At 28.9% G+C, this 8,458-nt stretch overlaps 1 protein-coding gene across 3 annotated transcripts in view; it reads left to right on the top strand.

The window, feature by feature from the left end:
* Positions 1 to 8,416: 8,416 nt before the first annotated feature.
* The window catches only part of LOC136080875 (uncharacterized), an 8,260-nt gene continuing 8,218 nt past the window's right edge, over positions 8,417 to 8,458 (top strand). For 2 of the 3 annotated variants that reach the window (XR_010638701.1, XM_065798233.1), the window contains exon 1: positions 8,418 to 8,458. This exon is cut by the window's right edge and continues 63 nt beyond it. The gene's annotated coding sequence lies outside the window, so the exon portion shown is untranslated. The other variant, XR_010638702.1, reaches the window with a different exon arrangement.

Genomic DNA, 8,458 nt, shown 5'->3' with positions numbered 1-8,458 from the left:
AATATCTTCTTATGGTACTGGACTTATCAGCCTCTGCCTGAGCATTCCTCTTTTCTTGAAATTTCTTCTCTTTATTTTCGTTATCGACTTTTTGCATCTGGTAAAAAGATAGCGGATTGCAGGATCTGAAATAAAATAGTGGAATTATATATGTTTAAAAGGATGCGAATTACAATGTTTCAGTAGTAGATAGTTCATAAAAAATAAATACATGAACCACAAGACACATTAGTGTTTTTTTAAAAATTCTAAATAATTTTTTTTTTATCATGTTGCATTTTACCATGGACATATAAGAAATGGACGTGCAACCTATTGTTTTTTTTGCGAACCATGCTCGTTGCGCATAGTTAGAAATCTTTTGTTTTAAGCAATAGAAATTAAATTATATTAAAGTCTGTCGGATTTAACGAAAATTTTTGGACTCGTCTAACCAGTCATTTCAACTTCCTCTCATTTATTAAAGATAACAGCAAAAGAACCAAGTTTTAAGCTTAATTTTATATAGATAGACATTCTTAATACCTTAAGAAATAACGCGGACAATGAAAAGAAATTGAGATCATTTGCTTGACTACCTTAGTACATGTATAACTTGAGATAAAATAAATAATACAAAATCAAATTGTTTTGTAGCTACCTAGAGCACAATGGTTTCATGTCTAGGGAATTACTCCATCTATTATATTGCTGTAGACATCCAGTTTATGAATATTATAGAATTTTCTATTTTTATGTTTAACAACAGAAATATATACAGTAAAGGATAAATAACTTATACATAAAATGAATGTAAATACAATAAAGAAAAAAATAATTTGTCACAGTTTTAAAGAATTTAGCAAAGTCAATTTATGGCAAACCGCAAGAATAACTAAGTATTTAATATTAACATAAAATGATTTACCAGCTATATATAAACTAATTTTTATTTGACAAAAACAAATGGGTTATTATGAGCTTATTATGACAATTGAAATAATATATGAAATATGAAAAGCGAAAACATGAAATATCTGACCGCATTTTGCAAGATAATTATAAATTTGAATAACTTTTTAAAAGGTTATGCTTTATCAAATGAATTATAAAAAAGTCTATAAGAAAATACACCTACTAAAAAAATAATGCATTAAGGAATATAAATTATGGAGCTTATAAAGTAGCCGAGGCAAAAAATGGCGACATGTCGGAAAAAATACTAAAAAAATACACAAAATTAAGGCTGGTGAATGAAGGACCAAGGAGTTGAATGAAACCAGATCTTAATAAAAAATTTAATTTAAGCTTTTTTATACTTCGCTATACTTTTTTTAGTCATTTTAAAATTATCCATACAGATCTATTTTATCATTGACAGACTTTGTTTACACGAAAAAAGTTCCCAAATTTACAAATATTTATCTTGAAAAAATGATGAAAATCTGTTCGTGCCGACAACTAATTTCCTTTACCTTATTTACCTGTAATTTGTTTAGTAATTTGTCAACGCGTGAAGTAGTTACTTTATCCTGAAGTACAGTCTTATTAAACAAATGCTATAAAAGTTTAAACTAATACCACGTGATCAGAGGTTCTGTTTTTAAACTGTGGGCAGCCATTTTAATAGATTTTTTTGTTGACTGATGAAAATTTAGAGTTAGGGCCTCTTTATATGGAAAGTGGGCTGGCTCGGCAAACGAGCCAGCCCGTTTACCGAGATCTCGACGTTGTCCTTATTTCAACTTAATTTTATTTTGCGTTTATATGAATAAACAAACTAGCCCGGATCGCTATCCGGGCCAGCTCGTTTATTCATATAAACGCAAAATTTTTCGAAGCCAGTTTTGGCCTCTCAAGAAGGCGGCGGATACAACGAACGGCTATATGAAAATTAAGAAACTAATGATAATCAAATTTTATATCTTAAGCTCAAATATTGATAAGTTTCAAATAAAAATCTATTTTTTTGTTTAGCATAAGATTTTTTTCATAAAAATAACGGAATATTACATAATTACATAAACTTCAAGTATAAATATTTTTTTATTTAACAAAACATATTCTTACAATAGCTTGTTGTATGTTAACTTTCTGCTTTTCGTTTTTTAGAATAAATATGAGCCCATAATTATGAAAGTGGTCTAAGTCATATTTCTTATTTCGAGATATTTAATGATTCGCATTTGAATAAATTAAAAATTCCGTATAACGTTGTAATTACAACTACTTTTTAAAGGTTCATTTTTGACGATATCGTAAAAATTACATTGAATATATTTAGTTTAAAATCATGTCGTGTGAAATAAGTGATAAATTCATTTTTTTTTTACCACTTTCATTACCATTTTAGACCACTTTCATAATTATGGGCACATATGATAAAACACAGATTCTTAGTAAAACTAAGTAGGAGTTTTAATTTTAGTTTGTTTCAATTTAGTTTGTTTAATAGTAGTGAAGAAAAAGTTTTTGTTTACTTGTGCAGAAATCTCAAATTTAAAATAATTAGCATTTGCAATATAACTTACGTACCTTTTAGTTCTTAACTACCCAATGCTTGTGCTAGAAGCAGGGGCCTGTACAGGAATTTTTTTGGATAAGTCGCAATTTTAACCCCTTCCCAAAAATGTTAAATTTTAGCATCCCCCCCCCTTCCTCATTGAGAAACGCATATATGAGGTAAGACGGCTTAGTGTATGTACAAACGTAAGTCCGAATTTAATTTTTAGTGTTTAAAACCCTCACTTTCTTTTTATATTGTTCAAAATGCAAGTAATTAAAAAGATACACAGCTTTGTATAAAACAATTGGGGATGTCCATTGATATATTTTAATATATGCTTGTTGTTAACTGTAGTCTTCTTCTCCGGATGATAAATATCAAAAGAATTTGACTAAAACTTTACTAAGGGTTTAATTGAAACGGAAGTCCGGAATTTGTTCTCTAAGAAATAATAACTTTTATTTTTTTTAAATTAACAAAAGAAAATATTTAAAAAAAGAAGTACTTTATAACTTAATAAAAAAGGTATGTCCATTCAAGTTTTTTATTAATTTGTTTAAGTCAAAAATTAAAACAACCTCCGTTTAATATATAAATCGTTTTTTAATAAACTTTAGACCGTTCTCGATTTGAAAAGCGCTATAATAAAATACCAAATCGTAAATCTAACTGTTATCCCGGATTAATAACTTCTTACCATCCGTTCGAACAATTAACCTTGTATAGTTTGCTTAATTATTGCTTTAGTTTGCTATAATTATTCGCTCTGTTTGCTTTTATCTACCGACGCATCATATTTATTCAAAATATTGAAGTTGTGAAAAAATATATAAAGATACATATTTTGGGTATGTCCAGCGACGTAGCAGACATCCCCTAGACACGCCCTGAGAAGGTTAGTAGCACAACTGCATGTTGCGTTATTGAAAATATAAAATTTGTCAAAATTGTAGGTAGACACCACTGCCGCTTACCATTCAGTTGTGTTATCAACCTTCTAGCACACTGTATTGGGTAACTAAGAACTAAAAGGTACATAAGTTATACATAAATATTAATTTAATCGTAAATTGCACATAAAAAAATTATATCGAATATTTTGAACTTTAACATTTAAATTAACAATTTCTATAATTGTCTAATTTTTTTTAAATCATTTCATTTCTATAAACTTTTTAAAAATTTGTTTCATTGTCTTGTTTTTCTTTCAAAACTGTTTAATTATTTTCTTTCATATTGCAATAGTCTTATTAGATGTACATCGGTTCACCGCTAAGAGCTCTGATCGCCGCCATCTTGGAAGGCCAATTTTTGCTTCAATATTTTTTCGAAAACAACAATAGAATACGCTATCTAGTTATATTTTGAGATCAGTGGTTTAAAATATACTAAATTATAGTAAGAGTAAAACACTTACTTTAAATGAGCTTTAACTCCACTGGTGCTACCTTGAGACAGCTTAATCACTTTTTTGCACTTATTGCACTCAGCAAATCCTGATTTTCTGCCAGAGCCAGAGATGTTATCCTCTTCTCTGTCTAGCTTGGTAAAATAATTCCAAAGAAACATTGTTTCTTGAAGATGGTTTGATTCGGTAGTGATTTTGGTATACTAATCAGATCACTGAAGAACTTTGAGGTTGTTAGTCTTTCTTGACTTTTGTCAAGCTTATATAGGAGACTAATTTAATTTTAGAGGGTAATTAATTATTTAACAACTATCTGACTTGATAAAAACAAAGTAATTTTTTACCATAATAATTACCGCTTATACAAACTTTTATCACAATTTACCGAAATTACCGATTTTTACCGCTTTTACGCAGTTTTACCGTATTTACGCAATTTTACCGTTTTTACGCATTTTTACGCATTTTACGCATTTTTACGCATTTTTACCGATTTTACGCATTTTTACGCAATTTTACCGTCTTCTGTTACAAGAAAGCGTAAAAATGCGTAATACGCATTTTTACCGCATACGGTAAAAGTGCGTAATACGCATTTTTACCGCACTGCGGTAAAAATGCGTATTACGCGTTTTACCGCATTTTACCGCATTTTACCGAAATTTTTTTACCGCCGGTGCGGTAACGCCGATGCTTAATCCTTATCTTTAAAACTAACACTGTCGCCGTGAATAGCTGTTGTATTATTTTTTTGTTCAATTATTAATGACAAAGCTTTGTCGTCATAACCTTGATAAATGAGTAGTATATATAAATTTTTTTAAGGTGCCCCAAGAAGTCCTAACGGGCTTATCACAGAGCACCGCGGAAGTGCATTTAACCAGGAAGTTCACGCGTCCTTCCTTACCGTGAGGCCAAATTAACCAAAGTATCACTTACTCAGTAAAAGTTAGTTTAAAAATTTTAAAAGTTAAGTAGGGTTTAAGTTTAAGCATTGTTAGATATTGCAAAATTCTGAAAATTTAGGCTATATATCTTACAGAGAAAAGTGTTTGGTAGCATGTTTTCTTCACTTTCTTCAAATGGCCCATAAATTCATAACAAATTCTGTTTCTGTAACGCCTAATTCTATTAATCGTAACTCATATTAAATTCGGAATATTTAGGTTCAAACTAAAAAAAAAAGCTAACCTATAATATGGTTGTCTGAATTTTGCGTACTTGCAAATAAATATTTGTTTGTTTTTGACACCCCAGCTGCATCTCTAAAGTTTATGTTTGACAACGTTTTTAAATCTGAAGTTGTGGCAAGTAAAACTAGTATACCTTTTGTCTTTCGACCTTTTATAATTATTTTTTTAAAAAATTAAAAGTAACTGTTATATTTTTCAAAAATTTCTTATGTTCATTGTTTAATCAACAAATTCCTTGTGTTTGCACTCTTTTCGATTTTATAGAAATACTTGTGCTGGTTCTCCGCGATTCCCATCAAATATAGTTAATCTGAAACAAATGTACTTGCAACTTCGTCAAATTTATAGTTGTTGTTATAAACTATTTTATTTATGGATTTTATTACATGTATGTTTAAAATTTTCTCTCAAATGGCACCTTTTCTGGTATTCCTAAAATTAGCTGTTTTAGATAATTTCGTTTTAATGATGTAATGTGGCAGTTGCAACAATGTTTATTAATTTTATTTGTTTCATTGAAAAGTTTCTCTATTAATTTTGCTATTAAATAACACGTCTTTCTTCCGCAAGATCAGAAGTACAAAACATTTTGTCTGTATGCATGTATGTATGTACTTATATCCGCACCTTTAGTGAGACATTGTGCTTTATACTAACCCTTTACGAGGACTTTTTTTTGTCGGGACGTTTTTTAGTCCCGATAAAAATAACAGCTTAAACTATGTTAAATCGATGTATTTTAATAAGTGGCAGTGTTGTTTTACTTCTCAATAACGGGGCTTTACACGAACATTCAGCTTACATTAAAAAGTTCTTTGACCTTGACTTTTTTCATAGTTTTGGCAATCACATTAAAAAATTATAAAAATTGTTATGCCAATAGCCTCTTTTTTTCGTTAGGGAGCGTTTTGAGATTATTTTTAGATTTTAGTTTTTCTTTTAAAAGGTTGTTAAATTAAAATCATTAAAACGAAGTTATTGCATTAGTCTTTTATTAAGATTAACTAAATTTTAGTTGTTTTTTATTCTCGCAAAACTTTCTTTTCGGTGAATTATTAGAGAAATCTAGAATATGCTTAAAAACAAAGTAAATAAATATTTTAAAGCTATTTGATATATACTTTAAATACAAATATAACACTCTGACCTTTTTATATACAGTTAAAATAATAAAATATTCAATCATTGGTAATAAATTTGCTTTCAAAGTAACAAATTTAAAACACACCATTATTTGTAGGAGCCGTTTAACACCCATCTTTCCACCAACATACATTTGTATATAAAGATATAAAACGCATAGAAAATTTCCTTTTAATAATATGGTTCAATTTGTATTTAACGATCTTATTTCGATAATTTTTTTACATTAAGAAGCGGACACGGAATCTTTTTTGTGATGTATATCGAAAATGCATTACGAAGTGATGCGGTTTTTTCTTCCGTTCAACTTTTCCAGGTTTTCTTTGACTAAATAAGAACACTAAATTATAAGCAACAACAAAATTTAAATACTATATTATTATATTTTTATTTATGATTTTAAAACAAATTTTTCTTTTAAAAAAAAAGGCAAAGTAAGTTTCAAACAATAATCTCTTCGTGCATGTTCAGTCTTTTATTTTGTATTCTTTTACTCTCAACATTTGTTAATTCATTTTCAACGACATTGCTATTTGCATTATCAACATCTTCATCTGAAAAAGTGCAAACACTAGCACTTTCTCCTGCGTTAGCATTTGATATCCTTATTACAAATAACGAATAAATGTCCACAACTTCCAACATTCGAAAATTTGATTAAAAGGACATTACCTGTTTTTTAATTAATGCACGAATCAAATTTAAAATCAAAACTTTAAAACGCATTTGTGGGTGCTGTTTTACACCAATTTTTCACACCTGTTTGTCTTAGAAGTTTTATTATTCACCACATCATATTTGTATATAAAACGACACTAAGTAGTTAGAAAGAGATTTACAAAGTTCCTGACATTACTAATTTACAAAACGGGATATTTAAGAAAAAATCTCCAAAACGCTATCAGTCATTAAAATAAAAATTGTAAGTTAGTTCCAATTCCACATTCTACTGAAATTTAAAAATATATATATTAAAATATTAGATACTGCATACTAAAGATTTCAATATTAGACCAATAAAAAATGTATGGTCTTAAAACTGAAAAGGAAATATCAGTTTCTGTTGATGCTAAGGGCAGTTTAGTTTTTCGTTGCTTTCTTAAATTGAGTTTACTCGAACTTAAGGCGTTTTGCAAATGGGCTCCTTATATAATAACCTTAACTCACCTATAAAATTTTTTTATTACAGATAACCTTTATATGCAGAAAAAAACGTCGAATAAAAAAGTTGTAAAGAAAAACAAACAAACAAATAATTTCCTTAAAAACCAATTTGTAGTAGTGAATCGATTTTCTTATTTTAAATGCACCTTGCTTCATTATTATCCATAGCAAGTAGAACTTTTGTTACTTTTGTTTATTCTATAGTAGAATCCTTACATCGATACCAATTTTGATGAACATCTTTAGTATGCACCATGTGATTTGTAAGCCACAAAAGCTCATTGTTATTTATGTCTAACAACTGCAGTATGGTTGAAAAATACTTAATAGTTCTAGTTGGTGTAATAAGCTTTGGCTTAGAAATGTTAAACTTTTTTGTTATAAATTACAGTGCATCCCAACCAAATAATTTAGGACAGCCTGTACCACAAACAAACATATAATTATCATTTTGGGAAAAATTAGCATAATGCATTGAGCTGATAAACAATCTGACTGCATCTCCAACTTCCTCAGTAAAATAATCGTAACTACCCAGCGAACATTGACAGATGGGTACCGTATGGTTTTTAACTGGGCTTACGGGAACGGGATTTAGAAGGGTTTGTGTTCTGGTTTCCAGACGGGTCCCGTACGGTTGAAAAATAAAGCAAAAATAATAATATGGGCCGCATCTGGTGATTATATGGGCTAAACATACTGGGATTTTTACGGGTTTCCCATTTGGGGCCCATCTGGTGAAAACTATTTTCGGAAAAATCTATGCAAAAAATACCATAATCGCCATTTGCAACTTGCCTTCTGCAAAAAAAGTTTTTATAATACAACGAATAAATTATAGCTATAATCGTTTTCTCGTTTTATCTTTTTTATGAAATTCTATAAAAAGTTGTTATTACTATTTTTATTTTATACATATAAATTTTTCTCTTTTTCTTTTTTTAGTAAAGAGTTAAAATTTTTACAAAGTTTAACATACAACTACAACAAAAATTGAAAAGTTACGCAACAAGGAAATGCATATAATATTATTAAGTTGGCGCGTGGGTTTTCCTTATTAACTTA

This window comes from Hydra vulgaris, chromosome 05 (assembly GCF_038396675.1).
Source record: "Hydra vulgaris chromosome 05, alternate assembly HydraT2T_AEP".
In the NCBI taxonomy this organism is placed as follows: domain Eukaryota; kingdom Metazoa; phylum Cnidaria; class Hydrozoa; order Anthoathecata; family Hydridae; genus Hydra; species Hydra vulgaris.
Note: the sequence above shows the minus strand (reverse complement) of the source record. Positions and strands in the feature narration are given on the sequence as shown.